The sequence below is a fragment of the Pelophylax lessonae genome (genome assembly GCF_965119305.1).
Source record: "Pelophylax lessonae genome assembly, chromosome: 5".
In the NCBI taxonomy this organism is placed as follows: Eukaryota; Metazoa; Chordata; class Amphibia; order Anura; family Ranidae; genus Pelophylax; species Pelophylax lessonae.
Window position 1 is genome coordinate 190,872,604 of NC_138772.1, and position 17,428 is coordinate 190,890,031.

Consider the following 17,428-nt stretch of genomic DNA (forward strand, 5'->3'; position numbering starts at 1 on the left):
TTTCTGTGTGCTGTGTGAAGGGGTGTGTCCCCTCCCTCTAATCAGCTCTCAGAGTTCTCCTCATTGAGCCCCGCAATGTGTAATTTAAGCTCTTCACCCCCTGTTTTCTGGAAGCTCAGAAAGGCTTTATAAATTCTGGACTTTGAACGGATGTAGAGAAGAGAAGACTGCAGATAAACAGGTACAAGTTATGTATGAGGATTTGTTTCATCTCTGTGTAACACCTAAGGCCAGTCACTTCTCTGGATATATGCAAGGGTTTACAACCACTTTAATTTCTAGGTTTAGCTCACCATTGTTTATAAGTACTAAACACAAAGTTGCTGTCTATCTATATGACAGCCTTTAAAACAGGGGTGGGGAACCTTTTTTCTGCCAAGGGCCATTTAGGTATTTATAAAACCATTCGGGGGCCGTACAAAATTATCACCTTAAAAATTAGCCTGTTATATTTGGTCAAACATTTGATTAACTCACCCCTAATGTGATGGCTGCAACTGCTTCTCTTTGGTGAGGTGTGTGATGTTAGCTGGTATTGATGATGTTGCTACTCGCAACAGATTTTCCAGGTTTGCGTCGGTCAGTCTGAAGCGCAGTCAACTTTTTTGCGGTGGAAAGTTTTGAAAAGAACTGCTGGTGGGTATAGCTGGCTGGTACTGCTGGTGGGTACAGCTGGCTGGTATTGCTGTGGGTACTGCTGGCTCAGGCTGGTACTGCTGGCTTGTACTGTGCTGTGAGTACTGCTGTGGGTACTGCTGACTGGTACTGCTGGCTCAAGCTGATATTGCTGTAGGTACTGCTGGCTGGTACTGCTGTGGGTACTGCTGGCTCAGGCTGGAACTGCTGTGGGTACTGCTGGCTCAGGCTGGTACTGCTGGCTGGTACTGCTGGCTGGTATTGCTGTGGGTACTGCTGGCTCAGGCTGGTACTGTGCTCTAGGTACTGCTGGCTCGGGCTGGTACTGCTGGCTGGTACTGCTGGCTGGTATTGCTGTGGGTACTGCTGGCTCAGGCTTGTACTGTGCTGTAGGTACTGCTGACTCTGGCTGGTACTGCTGTGGGTACTGCTGGCTCTGGCTGGTACTGCTGGCTCTGGCTAGTACTGCTGGTTCTGCTGTGGGTACTGCTGGTTCTGGATGGTACTGCTGCGTGTACTGCTGCAAGTACTGCTGGCTCTGGCTGGTACTGCTGGCTCTGGCTGGTACTGCTGTGTGTGCTGCTGGCGGGAAATGCTGGCTAGGAGAAGTGTAGCAGCGCCACGCTGGAGGAAGAGGTCATGTTTCCTGTATTGGTCACAGGCGGAGTGCATTTGATATCACTCCTCCCGTGACTCACTCAGACTGTCATAACGGAGCAGGAACTATACAGGAAGCATCGGCTCCATTCTGACAGATCAGCTGAGAGACACAGACTCAGCTGCATGGGGGGCCGGACCAGATGACTTCGGGGGCCGCATACGGCCCCCGAACCATAGGTTCCCCACCCCTGCTTTAAAACATAAAGGAGAATATCCCCAAATTACTATTTGCAGATTGTATAGGCGTTCTGTAATATTTTCTCTGCTCTTATAGGTTTGACGATTAAAGTAAAAAAAAAAACATATTGTTAACCATACAAAGAATTCCTGGTAGGATGTGAACTTTGTGATGACTTCAGTTTGCTTTTGTAAGTGGGACCAGTAATTGGATTAATTAGAAAGTGACAAATCCATCGCCGCTCGGCTGTTGACTTGGTAAACACGAACCTTTACGTGTATGTTTGCTCAGTATCCGCAAGCCATGTTTGCAAAGCTTGTAAAACAGAATGTCTTCTTCGTAAATTGATGTCATTTGTGGAATGTAAATGGAATGGGTTAAGCTTTTTTCCTGTGGAGAGATAGTGTATGGGTCATTTATCACAGGACTAAATCTATATTCCGTATTACTGCAGTAGTCAGCAACCTACTGATTTCTATATGTAGCATCTCTGAATATAGATAGGCAAAATTCAAGAAAATAATTGAGATGAAAATCATGTATATGTAGCTACAGTTGTGTTTTATCTAGTTACCTCCTTACCAGTGGCGGCTGGTCATATGGGGCGCAGGGTCGCCGCCTCCCCTATTCATGCATCTGGCCCCCTAATCTACATGCGGGGCACCAGACGCATGGAGTTCAATTGTTTTTTTTTTTAACCATGTGAATAGAGCCAGAGGCTCTCACAGGCTAAAAAAAAGGGTGGGCTCGGGGCGCAGAGCAGTGCGCCCCGAGCCCACCCAGTTGTGTGACAATAGTGAATGAGTCCTTACATTTAAAGAGCACCTGTCATTTCAGATCCATCTTGGCAGCACCTGTTAGCGGGAATTCATTCACCTGCTGCCGCCACATCCCTCACCTTGTTGTGTCACTGCCACATCACCAGCCGTCCTATTTAAGTGAATGGGACTGTTGGTGAGTCAACAGCGGGTCAGAGATGACAGTTGCTCTTAAAAAATGATGATTTAAATTGAGTTGATTTAAATCAAGTCTTTTTACTAGTGATTTAAATCAAATACACCCTGCTGAGTATTTACTTTTATGGTACACTTACACAATATGTTAGAGCCAGTCTTTTTTTGTTATTGTAGTTTTGTATTCTAGTGAGGTCTACGCACCACCATCAACTCGCTGCAAATATTCCTGTTATGTCCTCCTAATGGGCAGTTCATTTCCTTGTCCTGCTGATACATTTAAACGTCCTGTTTTTTTTTTTTTTTCTTTGTTTTTTTCATATTAGCTACCTCTAGCCCCACTCAGATTAAAAGCATATTTTTGGAGATCAGAATTTGTGATATTTCATTACCTGTTTGACATGTGACATTTGTACAGAGGTTTCACAGGACCCTGCTTTTGTTTTGTAACTTCCTCGAGGGCTCTGTGCTCCTGGAAATGCAAGAAAAAGATTCTGAGCAGAATGTGAAGTGACAAAAATAGTTTCTTTTATCAGGTAAACAAAGTTTTAGCTTGTTTTTGAAGGCTAAGTTCTCCAAAGGTAGTATTTAGGTTTGTCTTTCTAGGAAATCCCATTTTAGTTTCCTACCCCTGAGCTCACAGTTGCTCCCACCAATCCCAGTACTGGATTGACGTTTCAGATTTTAATGGTGGCTGGGAGATTATTATTATAATTATTATACAGGATTTATATTGCGCCAACTGTTTTTGCAGTGCTTTACAATATAAAGGGAGACAATACAGTTACAATACAATAAAATACAAGAGGGTTAAGATGGCCCTGCTCATAAGAGCTTACAATTTAATAAGCTGGAGCAAATGGTGCAAAAGGTTATAACTGTGGGGGGATGAGCTGATGGAAGTGATACAAGTTTAGTTAGTTGGAGGCTTGATTGGCTTCCCTGAAGAGATGAGTTTTCGGGGATCGCCTAAAGGTAGCCAGAGTGACCAAACAGACTGAGGTAGAGGGTTAGGAAGGATGTGAGAAGCTCTGGGGAAGTCCTAGAGACAAGCATAGGAGGAGGAGACGAGAGAGCTTGAGAGAGCAGGAGGTCTTGTGGAGGAGCAGAGAGGACAGTTTGGATGATATTTGGAGACAAGATTGGTGATTCAGCTCGGGGCCGAGTTGTGTATGGTTTTGTATATTGTTAGTATTTTGAATTTAAATCGCTGGGCAATTTAAAGCCAGTGGGGGGATCGGCAGAGAGGGGTGGCAGACACTGAGCGGTTGGTAAGGTAGATGGGTCTGGCAGCATCATTCATGATAGACTGAAGATAGGCTAGCCTATGTAGAGGTTGGCCTATGAGAAGAGAATGCCAATAGTCAAGGAGATTGTACTACCTACTGCCTTCTCTTGAGAGAAGATCCTGGACCTAAGTTTCTACTTCTATCCACTATTTTATAAGAGAGGTCTCCCCAGTGATTTAGATATCACTGAAAATACAGAATGTAGAGTGACTCCTTCAAGAGTCTCACTCTTTTGAGAGTGGTTTGGATTAATAGGATGAACTATTAAAGTGAGCCTTTCCCCACGAAACAATAAAATACAGTTGAATACAGCTCTGCATGCCAAACAATAAGGCTTTATTTACACCTGAGAAGAGCGATTTTGAGGAGTTTTAGGCATTTTTTTTGTGTTTTTTGTGCAAATACAAGCATTTTAGAAGAACATTTTAAATGTTTTACATGTGTAATCAAGCTTTTGGCATTTTTGTTTTAGCCAATAGAAAGTGCTAGGGGTAGGAGATTAGTTCTTTCAGGCAGAAAACCACCTGAAAAAAATGTGAGAAAATGCTCAATTCATGTGTTTGCATTCCTATTTAAGTCTATTGGGCCAAAAATGCCCATTCTGCCTCAAAAGTAGCTCATGTAGCTTTTGGAGCATTAGGTTGCTGAGCTACCTGATTGGGATGTGGATCATTAAGAAGATGCAAAGTGTAGTGTTCTTTAAATATGGAAGCGAGTGGCAATTGCTGTAGTAGTGGTGTCTACTTCAGTAATCTCCAGCTTCCTGTGGGATTGGCCAGGTATGGTATATGCATACTTACATTGGTCTAAGCTGGACCAATGTACCTATGCTAAAATACTCATACCTAAACTTTAAACAGCTTTAACTGCAGTCGAAAAGTGAAGCCACCTTGTAAATCTCAAGACTGGACAATAAATAAAATTCCAGCTCCTATACATGTATTTCAACTCTTTATTTTGCTGATTACATGAAGCTCAGCTTTACCTTTGGCGGGGAGATATAAGATTTAAGAACCAGTGGCTGATTTCTGTTCAACACATCTAAGCTTTTAAAGCCAGAGTTCAAACAGTTAACTGAATTGGTATCAAGCCTAATAAAGTGATAAAGACTTTTTAGTGTCTACATTTGACAAAGCCTTCTACAAGAAGACGGGATTAGAGAGGTGATTCACTGAACATCATAACAGTTCCTATTCTTATTTGGTTGGTGCTGATTTTCTGCTGGAAAAAAAATGTTTTCTCAGCGTCAAACCAAAAATGGAAAAGCGCAGAGGCCAGTGATTATAATTTATCTTGAAGAGGTTGCAAACAGCACGCATGATTTAAACACAGAAGAGATTTATTCGGCACTGTGTTTACAAACAGGTTAAAGAACTACGCTGACGTATGTGTCTGAATCAGCTGGTCCGTGCGTTTATTGTGTTGTTATAAACATGCGATAATCTGCTAAAACATCACAATTTACCTAAAGTGTATAACAGGAAAGAGTGCTAGAAGATCCGTAAGTCTGTAATGTAAATGAAGCCACCAAGACCTGGTCTACTGTAATGTATAGGTAATATACATAGGAGTTTCTGTGTCTCCAAAGAACACCAATGTCTTGTGATGGAATATCCTGTTCATCAAGAGTCTATTGTACAAAATAAAATACATTTCCCCACACTAGTACACTGCGTATGTTTACCAGGCTTCCCAATATACCTCTGTCTTTAAAGCCTAGTACACACAGGCTGAATGTCGGGTGTCATCGGCCGGTTCAACAGAAACTGGTCGACATTCGGCCCATGTGAAGAATCATAACCGAAAACAGTCTGCCGACCGGCTCCGGATCAGCACTCTCAGCCAAAGGCTGTTCTGGTGGGGGACTGTCCTCTTGTCAGAACACAATAGCACAGCAGAAGAGATCACTGTACTTACATCAGTTTGTTAGTACAGGGTCTCGGACCAGAGCTTGGTTGAACGAAAAAAAACTAGCAGCATGTACAAGGCTTTAGTGTTCTTAAAGTTTATGCCCAGTTGGATTTACTTTCAGACAGAGCTGTTCATCAAAAGTACTTACAATCTTTAACATTGCAAGGGCTGCTTTCTAAACCAAATTTTATTCAAAAAGTTGAATTCTAAAAATAAAAAAAAAGGCTGTAATTGCTTTAAGAATCTTTTGTTCCAACCCATTTCACCATCAGTTTTTGTAGGCAGCTTGGTCAGTAAATACAAGCAGTCCCTAGGTTACAAACAAGATGCAACAAGCAAGTTGAATTTGCATGTAAGTTGAAACAGGTATATTTTTTAAGTCTAACTCCAGCCAAAGAAATTATATTTAAGCTTTTTGGATAGATAGGGAAGGGTTAACACTCTTGCGGTCTGTGCCCCAGTTCAGAAGATTTCACCTCACTTTCTGTCCCTGTGACAATTGGAGTTTGAAAATTTTGGGTTCTCTGGAAACAAGCATTGGTGGTAAAGCTTCAGTGGAGACACCTATTTCCCATTATATTTCCTACAGGAGTGAATTTCCCTTCCTAGGGGTCGATTTCCTCTCACTTCCTGTTGTCTCCCTCCATTAGTAAGTATGAGTCGGATGTAACTCGGATGTAAGTCGGATGTATGTAACTCGGGGACAAGTCCGTCAAAGTCCTTAGTGTCGGTAAATGAAACATTCCTCTGTACTTCACACCATTACCCTAATAGGCAAAAACTCATCCAAACATTGTAGACCTTTTTAAAATATAGGTCATATTTATGTGATCTATTATTCCGTTCATTTCTAGTTCCCTGAAGCTTAGACGTTTTTTTCTCCATTTCCAATTGCAATAAATTACTTCAATGCCCCATGTATCCTCACAATCTAAGAGCTGTCATAAGGTACTAATGAATGAATATACTTGTAAAATGTAAAACACTGCTTAAAAACACACATTACTGTAAATGGTACTACACAAAGCACCAATAGCTCACTCCTTATAGGGTTATTCAAAAAGATGGAGCAGATTTCAACTTTTGAGGCAAACTGTAAGGGATAGAAGCACATTTTGCACATCAATGGATAGAGGAAGGTTGAAAGTTTTATAGTCCTTGAGGTTGTATGCACTCAACATAAGCACCATGTGTTGCACAATAAACATCTAAACGGTACACCATTTCTTGCCATGCAAGAATCATCTAATTACTAGTTATTTAATTCACAGCTTCAACAATTTGATGTCTTAGATCTTGAAGACTAGCAGTCATAGGCGGGGCAAACACCCTTTCTTTCATGTACCCCCACAGATAAAAATCGCAGGGGGTAAGGTGTAGTGACCTGGGAGTCCACAGACGATAAACAAGATCTTGTTGTCCACCGATTTCAATCCATCCTGGAATGTGCCATTATGCTAATGCCAGACCTCCAAGTGAACGTGAAGCAGGGCAACATCATGCATAAACATGAAGTCCTTCAAATCTTCTTTAAGTTGGGGAAATAACTAGTTTTATAGCATGCTTGGATATAAAAATCTTGTCACAGTTTGCTCGGCAAAAAAGAAAGGTCTATAAACGTTGCTTACAGAAATGGTGCAAATCACAGCAGCTACTGCAAGTCTCTTTCATGTCCAAAGACTATGCAAGGATTTTCACCTCCCCCCCCCCCCCCAATTCTTACATTGTAGTGATTAACTTTACCAGATAGATGAAACCTTAATCAATCCAAAAAAAGTAGTCATAGGGAAACATTGTCAACTTCCATGTCCTACAGAATTGCAGCACAAAATTCAAACCTTCTGTTATGGACATCAGGATGCAATGCCCGCAGTAACAACAACTTGTACGGCCTAATATAAACAAGAAACAGCACTGCTGTGTGGCATTGAATGGAATTTCTAGGCGGTCTTTTAACTTTGAACCTTCCTCTATCCAGTGATGCATGGAAATTGCTTCTATCCCTTACAGTTTGCTTGAAATACAGTGGGTACGGAAAGTATTCAGACCCCCTTACATTTTTCACTCTTTGTTATATTGCAGCCATTTGCTAAAATCATTTAAGTTCATTCTTCTTCCTCATGAATGTACACATAGCACCCCATACTGACAGAAAAACACAGAATTGTTGACATTGTTGCAGATTTATTAAAAAAGAAAAACCGAAATATCACATGGTCCTAAGTATTCAGACCCTTTGCTCAGTATTTAGTAGAAGCCCCCTTTTGATCTAATACAGCCAGGAGTCTTTTTGGGAAAGATGCAACAAGTCTTTCACACCTGGATTTGGGGATCCTCTGCCATTCCTCCTTGCAGATCCTCTCCAGTTCTGTCAGGTTGGATGGTAAACGTTGGTGGACAGCCATTTTTAGGTCTCTCCAGAGATGCTCAATTGGGTTTAAGTCAGGGCTCTGGCTGGGCCATTCAAGAACAGTCATGGAGTTGTTGTGAAGCCACTCCTTCGTTATTTTAGCTGTGTGCTTAGGGTCATTGTCTTGTTGGAAGGTAAACCTTCGGCCCAGTCTGAGGTCCAGAGCACTCTGGAGAAGGTTTTTGTCCAGGATATCCCTGTACTTGGCCGCATTCATCTTTCCCTCGATTGCAACCAGTCGTCCTGTCCCTGCAGCTGAAAAACACCCCCACAGCATGATGCTGCCGCCACCATGCTTCACTGTTGGGACTGTATTGGACAGGTGATGAGCAGTGCCTGGTTTTCTCCACACATACCGCTTAGAATTAAGGCCAAAAAGTTCTATTTTGGTCTCATCAGACCAGAGAATCTTATTTCTCACCATCTTGGAGTCCTTCAGGTGTTTTTTAGCAAACTCCATGCGGGCTTTCATGTGTCTTACACTGAGGAGAGGCTTCCGTCGGGCCACTCTGCCATAAAGCCCCGACTGGTGGAGGGCTGCAGTGATGGTTGACTTTCTACAACTTTCTCCCATCTCCTGACTGCATCTCTGGAGCTCAGCCACAGTGATCTTTGGGTTCTTCTTTACCTCTCTCACCAAGGCTCTTCTCCCCCGATAGCTCAGTTTGGCCGGGCGGCCAGCTCTAGGAAGGGTTCTGGTCGTCCAAAACGTCTTCCATTTGAGGATTATGGAGGCCACTGTGCTCTTAGGAACCTTAAGTGCAGCAGAAATCTTTTTGTAACCTTGGCCAGATCTGTGCCTTGCCACAATTCTGTCTCTGAGCTCTTCAGGCAGTTCCATTGACCTCATGATTCTCATTTGCTCTGACATGCATTGTGATCTGGAAGGTCTTATATAGACAGGTGTGTGGCTTTCCTAATCAAGTCCAATCAGTATAATCAAACACAACTGGACTCAAATGAAGGTGTAGAACCATCTCAAGGATGATCAGAAGAAATGGAAAGCACCTGAGTTAAATATATGAGTGTCACAGCAAAGGGTCTGAATACTTAGGACCATGTGATATTTCAGTTTTTCATTTTTAATAAATCTGCAACAATGTCAACAATTCTGTGTTTTTCTGTCAGTATGGGGTGCTATGTGTACATTCATGAGGAAGAAGAATGAACTTAAATGATTTTAGCAAATAGCTGCAATATAACAAAGAGTGAAAAATTTAAGGGGGTCTGAATACTTTCCGTACCCACTGTAAGTGTAAATCTGCTCCATCTTTATGAATAACCCTGTAAATCCAACGCCATACTTGTTTTCTGGTTTGCAGTCCAGCTAGCATGCAGTTGCCAAGGCTCTCAGGGCTAACATAACCAATGTGGTAACCTCATAATTTACTCCTCTTGACATGCTTTAACTCTTGGTCATACACAGGGTCAGATTTTTGTTTGAACATTCTAATGAAAATTCTGAAAAATCTTTTATCAAAACATATTTGTCCTTCACACTCAGTGAGGTGGCTTTGGTGTCATAAGAGAATATGTGTTTTCGTACCTCTCTCTCTTATGCATTCCATTTTGTTCCACTAATGTAGGCATTTTCATCTCCAGAGTAGGGATAGCTAAACTTTATTGATGCATATAAGTTATAGGAAAAGGGAGGTGTAAATTGTTCTTCTTAAAGCTGGATTCACAAAGACCTTGGTAGAATTTCCGAATATAGACTTTCCCAAATATGACTATCCAGTCAATTCACTACATGCTTAACTGGTAAAGAGATCCTTTATTAGTTCACTGGAAGTCTATTTGAATGCCAGTTTTGAGAGACCAGATGCAGTATGAATTCTAAAAACCAAAAGACACCAATTTATTAGGATTTTGCAGCACCCCTTATGGGTGGGCTGTATGACCATTAATGTAATTATCCAAGTTTAGTTTTACACCAGGTCCAATTTGAGAAAATACATTACTGATTGCACAGAGCAGTCAAAAGCTGTGTTCAATACTACAATAAGAAATACAGGGCACCCAACAGTGAGCTGGTCACCAAGTTACGGGTGGTCCTAAAATATAAGCTCTTTAGTTTCCGAACTGTTCAGGTAGACCCCTTTATGGTTTTTCTTGAGTATCACCAATATGTATGAACAATCAGCTTTGAAAAGTGAATCACAGGGCCAGATTAGTTAAATTACTGGTGGAGCGAATCCTACAAGATTTGCTCATCTCTATGATGCCAAAGAAACAGAGGAGTTCTTGTTCAATGCAATTACCAGCTTTCAGCTCTAATATGTCTAGTTCAGTTTAGAAAGAACATGATTGGCTGTAAGCGACATCTTCATTTTTCTTTTTCATCAGTCTTTTAATAGTCCTGTCCTGGACTATGTTAGTCATGGATTGTTGCTGGAAAGTAAACATATAAGAAATACCTTTCTCAGTTTAGTGAATGCAATATAGTCGATCATACATCATCTCCACATTTTCCATATTTCAACTTACAAAAGGCAGATATTAGTATCTGGGTTACCATTTGTATTCAATGTACCTCTTCAGTGTTTGCCACAAGAGATTAATAGTTGTTAATTGATAATCCTATCCTTACGATTGTTTGGGTATTATGGTCTAACCTACCAACTGTATTCCAGTAAGACAGTTGGAATTCTAGGAAAACATAACTACTGGGCTTCTATAGGTAGATACCATAAAATAAGGACTGGATTCTGCTGCTTCTAAATACAGATATTTGTGATATCTCATCCTTAACAGTAAAATATTGTAGCCTGTAAAAAAAATGTTTTATTGGGCTTGCATCAAGAAAAAGGCTGCTCCATATTACATTTCAGAAGAAGAAATCCAAGCAAACATTGCATGTTTTTGAGGGGAACAATAGCTGTACTGAGTGATATCCAGGTGATAGTCTTTCTTTCCTTCCAAGAGCAGCTCAGCACTTCTTAATAACAGTCTTTCATTTGATCCCCCAGTTTCTATTGATTAAATAGTACTGTATTTAGTGACCCATTACAAGTGACCTTCCCAATTCTTTGTGCTGCAAAGTCATTTAAATTCACAAATAATACGCACTAGGGATCACTGAATTTTCAAAGAAAAAAAAAAGTACATTTTAACTATAATAAAGAAATATATAATGGGGTGTTTAAGACATCAGCTTGAACAACAATGGCAGGTCTGTGTAGTGAGTTATAATTACAAACCAATTTACTGCTGTAAGAGAACAAATTACTCTTGTTCACCAATAATGAAACAACATACTCAATAGAGACTAAAACACCAAGGAAACCTGTTATCAAACATAGTCATTTATTGGTTAAAACACAAATATACTAAGAAAATATTTGCATTTTTTTTATTATGAAAAAAAGCTCAAAACCCTTTTAGAGCGCTTTAACATTTTGATTGTTAACTTTAAAAACTATATCTGTCATTATAGGGTGTGTCTAAGAAGTGCACTTTAATATTTTGTTTCTATGGCTGGGTGTTTTAGATATCTGAAGATAAGGCATTGCTACAAACCCCACAAGCCCTCCCCAGTCACTGCTGCAAGCACATTGGGTGCCAGCCAAAAGGAGCCCATCAACGCTCTGTATTTGGTATAGCATCAATCGGACGACCGCGTTTCAATGATATCACCCATGGTGAATCTTTATTGGGTCAGCACTAACACACAGAGAGTCCCCAAAAACTGACCACCACGCTGTAATGCTTTTCATCCTTACAGGCTAAGTTGTAAGGTTGAAACGTGTTAGAGATTGGCAGCCTGCAGGTGGGGACTCTCAGGGTATTATTGATGGGATTTTTAGATGACCCATTGAGGTGTCAGTGAAATTCAGGTGGTCCTTTCTGCCTAATCCATATAATGTTACTTGAAGTATAAGTTTTTAGTAGCCTGTCTTACTGATTAGTTCATGATGGGTTAAGGTTCCCAAAGATATGGGACAGTTGTTACACACTGATAAGTTTCAACTAAATTAGTATGGGTCCCACATCTACGGGCACTAGACACCAATCATACATGGGGCTGCTGTCACACACTCTGATTGCAGAATGGGGTTTAAGTGACCTGTCATGCTGATAAGTTCATAAAGGGTTAAGTTACCCAAATACATAGGACAGTTGTCACACACTCTAATTAGTTTCAACCAAATTGGTCCCACATCTACGGGCAGTAGACACCAATAAGAGACCAAGATCAATCAGTGGTGCTGAATATTTTGCCCAGTTGCTATTGTCTATCTGCAGCTAGGCATGCTGCAAAAGTCTCTGGCCAGTAGCAAGATGTTTCTCTATAACCTCTTGTGTGTGGCCAAGGATAGTGTAAGGTTCTTGTACTGAGGCATTATTCTAAATGAAGAATAATAACTATGTTTTTACATAGTGAAAATACTGGTTACCTGACACTAATGACAATTGCCGATGGACAGGTGTCCTATTGAGAATGAATGGCGGTGAGCTACGTGTCCATCCTTGGTCTTACCAGAACATGCCAAACTCTCAACAATCTCAACAATTACCTAATAAATGGTAGGATCACCTGTGTGTTAAAGTACTTCCATCTTAATGACAGCAGGTAAGAATAATGGAGGGATTGGTTGTGATGTACTAGGATTTGTCTCACAAGTTGGAACAAGTCTGTATGCAATAACGCATTTGTTATCTGATCTTAAGACAACTCTTAGATGGATGACCAATTGTCACATTTGACTGCCAGAGAGTTGCATCTGGCCATCAAATCAGCTCAGGACTGGGCCATTTATGACCAACCTATGTAGTGTAAACTGTAGAAGGTTGACCAAAAAATGGACTCTGGAGACTAAAATATATTACACACACTGCTAAAGTGATTGGCATCATTGTTATAAAAGAGGAATCAGAATATTATGATTAAAAAGTAAATATAATAAGTTTGCTGTGTTGGGTTGGCCATACACGTCTCAAACTTTGCTGAATCGGTTGAAGTTCAAGCTGTTAGTGCACCACCGAGCTCAACAAAAGCGTATTTTTCACTCAACTTTTGTCGAAGAAGGCAGGTTAAAAAATGTCAAATTATCAGTAACTGCATCCAATCAGGTACAGTCAATGTTTGGGCATTCCTCTTCTCTAGTTGTCCAATTTTTTGTATATGCAATCAGCAGCCGCGGGTCCTGGCAGCTGCTAAATATAATAGCTGGCAGGGCAGATTGCTATATTAATTATTATTATTATTATATGTTTATCGTGGATTGAGGAATCCATTTGATTTCTCATGGGCTGACATTTATATGTCTTAGGCTAGCTGAAGAAGCATTGAAAAATCATACAGAACCCATAACTGTTACTCATGATTGTTAATAGAACTGTCCTGGTATAGCGTTTGGCAAATCTTTCAGCTATTTCTATTCTCTCTTAAATATTTACTAACAGTGCCAAGTGCTACTGAGATGTGTTACTTGGCAAACTTCGAGAATTTCACTTTATATTTGCAGCTACAAAGTGACACACTTCTACTCTTTAATGTTTCACCATCCTTTTATTGAAATTGTATTGTTTAAAAAGCTTTGTAGTTAGGAAAGTTAAAAGTGCTCGTAAAGACTCCCATTACTCTGAAGGTTAATCCATACACGCAACGCACTTTGGCATATATAATCTATTGGATTTCATGTGTTTGCTTTATATTGAAGCCTTGACTTACCTTGAGTTCAGCAAAGTTTTTGTGTGACTGCAGCATTGACTAATGGCTATTTAATGAAGTAGCTCTTTACTATATTTCTCAGCTTTTTAGTCTTCCTAACACGCCATCCATATGATATTTCCAGTTTGATACCTTCAGTGGGTTGTATGAAGAATATTTTAAGTGTTAACATTGGCGTTGGCCCTTAGTAGGCATAGATATGGTCAACCCCAGTTCTGCATCTGCATGAAAATCCATACATACCACCTAACATCAAGAAAAAATAACATGGGCATTTTGCTCAGTTTTATTTTTCTCTTTTTCTGTAAGTGTACTGGACATAGTAAAAGAAAATTTGCACAAAAAAATATGTAAGCTGCCTTTACTGACATTTTTTTAAAAATGCTGATTGCCCGACTTTTTTTGATTTTGGTCACTGAGCAGGTACATACTCTTGAACAATAACATATACATGTTCTGGGTCAGATACAAAAATTGCAGCAAAGAATGGGACTTTGTATATACCTTTGGTAGAATGTAGACAAAATATTCATACAGTATATAAAATCGTAATATTTTATTGAGCATACAGCAAATGTTAAACAATTGTTAAAATGATGTACACAGAATTAACCATGCAAGGTTTTTGTCCATATGGCCTTAAGATCCGTTAAGCAGGTCAACGCGTTTCACGGGAAGCCCCCGCTTCATCAGGACCTTGAATCCTAGTACTAGGATACTGTAAAAATATACATAAAACACACAATTATTGGACAAACGTGTACAAAAATGTCTCATGAGTTACATAAAGCAGTATCAAAAAGGTTGGAATATTGTATTAAGAATAAAATCATATATATATATATATATATTTATATATATATATATCATAATCAAGTTAGGAAGTATATGCATCCTTATATCCATCCCTGTATCCATCCTTTTTGATACTTAGAATGGGTATAATGCATATCAATAACTGCTTTAAATAATACATGAGATGTTTTGTGAGAATTTGTCTAATACCTGTGTGTTTATGTATATTGTTACAGTATCCTAGTACTAAGATCTGAGGTCCTGATGAAGCAGGGTTTCCCGGGAAATGTGTCGAACCTGCCAAATCGATTTCAAGACCATATGGACAATAACCTTGGATGGCTAATTCTGTCTAGATTATTTAAACACATTTTTAACATTTGCTGTATGCTTAATAAAATATTATGATTTTATATATGAATATTTTGTTTGTCTACATTCTACCTGAGGTATACACAAAGCCCTGTTCTTTGCTGCAATTTTTGTATATATCATACTAGAGATGATACCTCCCAAAAGGTTCAAATTGTCTGAAACATCCCGCCCCCTCGCACAATATATTTCTTCCATGTTCTAGGTCAGTCACATCATTGGACCATCTTGATAGCCAGGTGACTAATATTTCCATAATGTAAAGTCAGTAGGGATAATGGAATCTTGGTAATTGCATATTTTTATATTCCTGAAGGCATTTAGAGCTTACTGATTGGTGGAAAATCACATAATTTATGAATTCAGGTAACTCTAATTTGTGAATTGTATGATTCTCGGAAGACTACACACATCATGCACATATTGGGAAGAATCCAAAGGTCCACAGTTAACAGATTAAACTTGTTTTGAAAGTGATTAGTTTAAAAATTCTGATTGGTTGCTAAAAAATTAGTGCACTTTGCACTTAGAACAAACTGTATTTAGAAAAGTCATATTAAAAGGTTTGTGTGATCACATAGTAAGACCAGGCTATAGGCAATGAACAAACGTGATGGTTTGAATACTGTGTTGTGCAATGTTCCTTTGAAGAAAGACCAGTTTTGAAAACAATTTTTATTGCACTTAGCACAGTACACATTCTCTATTGATTGCCAAGACCTGCAATGAAAAACCTTCACACCACCTGGGTCTACACAATACACCATTAACAGCTTTGTTCTTTTAGTCATGTGTCAAAAGTTTACCTGGTGACCAGAGCTACAACCATTTTAGGAAGTTTTTGTGCGACTGGGACTATTATTATAGAATATTCTTTGGAGTATTACACCTCACTCTATAAGTGATTGACACTATATTTTTATTGTTGTATTTTTTTTGAATTTTTCACCTCTTCTGCCACATATGCGATTTGCAATCGAATTTTTTTTCACCATTAATTGTTCTTTTTTATAAAACACTGTTATATTCCTTTGGGTACTGATCAGTTTTCACTTGCCCCTTCTTTGTGGGGTCTGTTCTGTATGGAGCATACACACATATAGTCCCTGTAGCACTTTGCAGTTGCACCTTAATTGTTTTTTTTTTTTTTTTGGTTTACCAACTATTTTTTATATACTGAATAATTTATATCACTGAGGCACTCAGTCATCTTATTTATATGCACTTTGTTTCCACAAGTGTATCTCTTTTTTGGATTGGTCACTTATTTGGATATTAATTCAGCATTTTATTTATTTAAGTTAATTTTCTGATGTATTAACCATCATATTTCATCTGATGTTTACTTTTTATACCTAAATTACCACTTGTATACATACCTGGGATTCATTTCTCACACTGTGGACACATAGGTACATATTTTCCTCTGTCCCTTTATACCTACTTTTGGCAGCGCCACTTACCTCCTTGTTATCCCTACATTTTAGGAAGTTACCTGGCCAAATTTTAAAACTTTTAAAGAGAATTTTGGGTTGATTTATCACATGGAAATAGGCTGTTAACTTTGCAAGGGAATTTTCTTCTTAGATCAATGAATGGGGTGACGTTCTAGTTTGTTATCTTTTTATCTGCAGCTTATATTAAAAGATTTGCATAATTGGATTTTAATACGTGATACTATGAACATATTATATGACTTTATTATTTGAAATCTCGCCTTGCTGATTGTTATGTATTTGGATCCGAGGATCATGTATTAACTAGTGTGTTGACTATGTAACATTTTTTTCATGCTCTGATTATGTGTCTTATAAAAATGTGTAAACCTTCCATGTCGGCTGTGTCACGTTTCTCATGCAAAGTCCCAACCTCTTTCTTTTATCCATATTAAAAGAGAAGTTTGTCTTTTTTTTTTTTTCAAGAATCATACTTAACTAGGTAGATGCAGCATCTGTCCCCTTCCAGCTCTAAATCTGAGAACCGAGTGATCAAAGACTGCTGATCACTCGGTTCTCAGTGCTTTTTGAGCAGAGTTGGTAACTGTCAGTCACCGGCTCTTTGCTCTGGCCACCCCCCCCCCCCTCACTGGACTGCGGAGCTGTAGAGAGGCAGGAACTTGCTGAGAGCCTGAGGCAGGTGCTGATCCAGAGTTGTGGGTGGATCCCAACCATATTGTTGCAATCTTTTGCTAGTCTGGACCGGTTCTGTGATGTCATCCGACTGCAGGCTTCAGCCCACTGTCTGCTGAAAACAGGTCACAGGAGTGCAGAACAAACTGCACTCCTGTGATCCGCAGGAGAAGTACAGCCAAACGAGCTTTGGTTGTGCTTCTACTTCAAAAGTGTACCTTGTGATCCTGCCTTGAAAATCCTTAAATGGGCATTTTCTGATTTTGGGTGATACCTCTCTCCTAGTTGCACTTCAGTATCTCTGACATGCTCTCCCAGTGGGGACTGCAGGCGGCCATGCTAAAATAAATCAGCAGGCATGGTCTACCATTGTCAGTATGAGGAGGCCAGTGCAGAACTAAAGCCGACCATAAAAGGTTCG

The 17,428-nt window shown here is 39.6% G+C and overlaps 1 protein-coding gene and 1 long non-coding RNA gene across 2 annotated transcripts in view; one reads left to right on the top strand and one right to left on the bottom strand.

The window, feature by feature from the left end:
- LOC309555947 (epidermal growth factor receptor-like) overlaps positions 1–17,428 on the top strand; it is a 308,728-nt gene that overhangs the window by 39,285 nt on the left and 252,015 nt on the right. The window lies entirely within an intron of this gene.
- On the bottom strand, positions 1,494–13,837 carry LOC309555951. The gene is made up of 4 exons (XR_014225291.1): positions 13,712–13,837; positions 10,299–10,428; positions 2,820–2,899; positions 1,494–1,864 (listed from the first exon to the last, which is right to left on the bottom strand). It is a non-coding gene; the product is annotated as an uncharacterized lncRNA (long non-coding RNA).